Source organism: Ictalurus furcatus, chromosome 3, assembly GCF_023375685.1.
Source record: "Ictalurus furcatus strain D&B chromosome 3, Billie_1.0, whole genome shotgun sequence".
NCBI lineage: Eukaryota > Metazoa > Chordata > Actinopteri > Siluriformes > Ictaluridae > Ictalurus > Ictalurus furcatus.
In genome coordinates, this window is record NC_071257.1 from 36,919,259 (window position 1) to 36,924,258 (window position 5,000).

Here is a 5,000-nt window from a genome sequence, read left to right on the forward strand (position 1 = left end):
GGCGGTTCATCATGGGTTCGATTCCCACCATGATGATGCACAAGAAAGCCCGCAAACAGTTTGCTGAATACAAGCAGACTAAGGACATGGATTACTGGAACCATGTCCTGTGGTCTGATGAGACCAAGATAAACTTATTTGGTTCAGATGGTGTCAAGCGTGTGTGGCGGCAACCAGGTGAGGAGTACAAAGACAAGTGTGTCTTGCCTACAGTCGAGCATGGTCTGCGGCTGCATGAGTGCTGCCGGCACTGGGGCGCTACAGTTCATTGTGACATACAGTTCGCTACAGTACTGTGACATACTGAAGCAGAGCATGATCCCCTCCCTTCGGAGACTGGGCGGCAGGGCAGTATTCCAGCATGATAACGACCCCAAACACACCTCCAAGACGACCACTGCCTTGCTAAAGAAGCTGAGGGTGAAGGAGTGGAAGAGGACTCCAGTGGCAACCTGTGAAGCTCTGGTGAACTCCATGCCCAAGAGGGTTAAAGTAGTCCTGGTGGTCACACAAAATATTGACACTTTGGGCCCAATACTCACTTTTGTATATATATATATATATATACATATATATACAGAGAGAGAGAGAGAGCGCTAGAGAGATAGAGAGATATACTCTGTGTGTGTGTGTGTAGGGTGCGGTAGCAGAGGTTGCGGATCCCAACCTGTTTGACAGCATCCTCCTTTATACACACACACACACACACACACACACACACACACACACACACACACACACACACAGTAGATATCAGATGACATGTGTGGGATTGTGGTATTATCATGCTAATTATTTTAATAAACAGAATCCTTTTTTATCTATGTGCTTAATTTCACATAATGATCATGATGAGAGTAAAAATCCGTGACATCATCGTAGCTCTGAGATGCTATACTGTACATTACACTCACGATCAGATTCACTACAACATAACGGTGCTGCTGTGAGCTTTATCTTATCATTACAGGAGATAAGGAGAGTGTGTGTGTGTGTGTGTGTGTGGGGGGGGGTTATCGCCATCAACACACACACACACACACACACACACACACACACACACACACACACACACACTACTGTGGTGAGAAATTTGGGGAATGTCAGCACGAGTTCATAAAACCTAAGAGTGTTGGTGGACTGTCCTCTTCAGTTCACCCCACAGGTTTTCTATGGGGTTCAGGTCAGGGGACTCTACTACTGAATTAGTATACAGTAAAAGTTACATTCCTAATACTGATCTTTTTATTGGGTTCTTACTAGCATTAGCGTTAGCCATAGCTCATTGAACCTACAATGTAATCTGGCGACGTGTTATCTTAGCGCTAGCATTAGTATTGGCAGTAACGACGTCTCATTAGGTTGTTATTGTAAAGCACAGTGGTGGAATACACAAAGCTCAATACACAAACAGGAAAAGCTTTTGTATTCCAACAGCTCACTAATATGCAAATGCTAAAGGGCCAGTATAATACACAGCTGGAAAAAAGAGCAACAATTCAGGCCAGTTTCACACACACACACACACACACACACACACACTTATTCCTTCTTAATACCTCTGTAATTAAGACTTAATTACATTAGTATAAAACAAGTACTGTGTGTGTGTGCATGTGCAGAACATAGTGTATTAATAAATAATGCTTGTGCAATAATACATTTATTATATACAGTAAGTTCACTAACAAACGCTCTCATTTACACAATGCATAATGCCCTACACACACTAATACACTACAGTGTACAGTTATAAATACACTGCATAATACACTTATAATTACACAACATAGATAGATGGGTAAATGCACTAATAACTTCACGGTGTGATAAATCATGCCAAAAGTGTTAGTTACACTCTAAAGTGCAGTTTTAAGTGCAGGTCAAAGTACACTAATAAACACACTACAGAGTGGGATACGCCTCATACTAACAGACTTATACACACTAACATAAACTACATAATGCAGTAATATACGCTACATTGTCCTTATACACTAGTTTAGAGCTAAATCTCTTTCATACTCTATATAGTGTGATCATAATCCTTTATTTCACTCGAAGAAGTATTAATGAATACACTACATAATACACTAACAAGTCTTATAAGCGCTACATAGTGCACAAATATACTTTAAAGCCTACTAATACACTACACAGTGCACTAATAAACTATACATACCCTACCTACATAGCACACTAATACACTATACATACAATACCTACATAGTGCACAAATACACTATAAATACACTACATAGTGCACTAATACACTATAAATACACTACATAGTGCACTAATACACTACAAATACACTACACAGTGCACTAATACACTACAAATACACTACATAGTGCACTAATACACTATAAATACACTACATAGTGCACTAATACACTATAAATACACTACATAGTGCACTAATACACTACAAATACACTACACAGTGCACTAATACACTACAAATACACTACATAGTGCACTAATACACTACAAATACACTACACAGTGCACTAATACACTACAAATACACTACACAGTGCACTAATACACTACAAATACACTACATAGTGCACTAATACACTATAAATACACTACATAGTGCACTAATACACTATAAATACACTACATAGTGCACTAATACACTACAAATACACTACACAGTGCACTAATACACTACAAATACACTACACAGTGCACTAATACACTACAAATACACTACATAGTGCACTAATACACTATAAATACACTACATAGTGCACTAATACACTATAAATACACTACATAGTGCACTAATACACTACAAATACACTACATAGTGCACTAATACACTATAAATACACTACATAGTGCACTAATACACTACAAATACACTACATAGTGCACTAATACACTACAAATACACTACATAGTGCACTAATACACTACAAATACCCTACATAGTGCACTATTTCACTATAAATACACTACATAGTGCACCAGTACACTATAAATACCCCACATAGCTATAAATACACTACATAGTGCACTAATACACTATACATACCCTACATAGTGCCCTAATACATTATAAATACCCTACATAGCGTACTAATACACTATAAATACACTACATAGTGCAATAATACACTATAAGTACCCTACATAGCGCACTAATACACTATAAATACCCTACATAGCACACTAATACACTATAAATACCCTACATAGCGCACTAATACACTATACATACCCTACATAGTGCACTAATACACTATAAATACCCTACATAGTGCACTAAACACTATAAATACCCCACATAGCTATAAATACCCTACATAGCGTACTAATACACTATACATACCCTACATAGTGCACTAATACACTATAAATACCCTACATAGCGTACTAATACACTATACATACCCTACATAGCGCACCAATACACTATAAATACACTACATAGTGCAATAATACACTATAAATACACTACATAATGCAATAATGCACTATAAGTACCCTACATATAAATACTACATAGTGCACTAATTAATTATTTTTTTTTTACATTTGTGTATTTTGCAGTGCTGCTTAATGTATGTGTAATGAATGTGTTATTGTATGTTATGTTGTTATTGCACACACACACACACACAGAGAGAGAGAGAGAGAGAGAGAGAGAGAGAGAGAGAGAGAGAGAGAGAGAACTCTAGTTTAAACCCTTCCTGGGCTAATGGAGAAGTGGGGTAGGGTTTCATGAGTCTGCACTCGTTTACCCCTGTAGTCCCCGTGTCTTTCCCTCTCTTTGCTCTTTGTGTTTTTCCTGTCACTCGGTATTCCAGGATTCAAGACATACACAACAACAAAGAAACACACTAACACACTAACACACTAATACACACGCTCATGCTGCAGACACACTGTGTAAATATGGTTCAACATTTAATTCTGAAGATTTAACATGAGATCCTCTATAAACACATGTACAGCACAAAAGATCAGTCTAAATGTGTTATAAACGTTACACAGTGTGCTAATAAATACCCTAAATAAACATGTACACAACCAGATAAACAAGTGTGTGTTTAGAACTGGATTTTGTGCTTTAGCCTCTCAGGAGTGTGTTTGGTAAATAAAAGCTCGGCAGTAGTCTTTCAAAGGTCACACACTACACACACACACACACACACACACACACATTCCTAAAGCAGAGGAGTGTCCACAAAGGAAAAGAGCCAGTTCAATGTGTGTGTGTGTGTGTGTGTGTGTGTGTGTGTGTGTGTGTGTGTGAGGCCAAAAACAGACTGAGTCTCTGAGACACAGAGAGAGAAAGAGAGACAGAAATGTCAGCCATGTTGGTTAAAATGTTATCTGATCTCCTTCCAGCTCTCAGCTCGAGACGGATGTCAGCCGTGAAGAGGAAACGTGAAGAAATATATGAAGAGGAACCGGTTCTTTCTCACCTTCTTTCCCCTCGCTCCCTCCGTGTGCCGTGAAAGCGTTCTAGATCCTAACCAGGTCCTACAGGGCCGCCATCTTGCTTCCTTCTGTCCTCGATGAAAGAGACGGTCCTCCGCATCAATATTCATGGGCCGCTCTGACGTCCGCTCTCATCATGCACACACACACAGACACACACACACACGCTCAGACACACACACTTACGCACGCAACCCAGAGCATGTCATCCACTCCTGTATGCGTGCACCAGCGTGTGTGTGTGTGTGTGAGAGTTTGAGGTGTGTGTCAGAGTGGAAATGGGTGAAGATCAGAAGCTACAAACAGCAGAAATATCTCTCTGTGTCTATGTTGGCTGAACCTCCAGCACACAAAGGGCCGAGTTTCTTCTCCCTCCTTCCCTCGCTCCCTCCCTCTTTTTTTCAGCTGTACACAATAGTGCGCACTACTTAGGCTGCATGGAAGCAGCGGAGTGGATTGTACAGCTTGGCGGAGGAGGGGGAATCCCTCAGTGCTGACCTCAGACTGAAAACACACACACACACTCTCATAGTTAGACTTTG

At 39.9% G+C, this 5,000-nt stretch overlaps 1 protein-coding gene across 1 annotated transcript in view; it reads right to left on the reverse strand.

Annotated features, from left to right (window-relative positions):
• LOC128605758 (methylcytosine dioxygenase TET2-like) overlaps positions 1–4,531 on the reverse strand; it is a 22,368-nt gene extending 17,837 nt beyond the window's left edge. The window contains exon 1 of the mRNA XM_053621472.1: positions 4,443–4,531. The gene's annotated coding sequence lies outside the window, so the exon portion shown is untranslated. The remainder of the gene's footprint in view (positions 1–4,442) is intronic.
• Between the last annotated feature and the right edge of the window lie 469 nt (positions 4,532–5,000).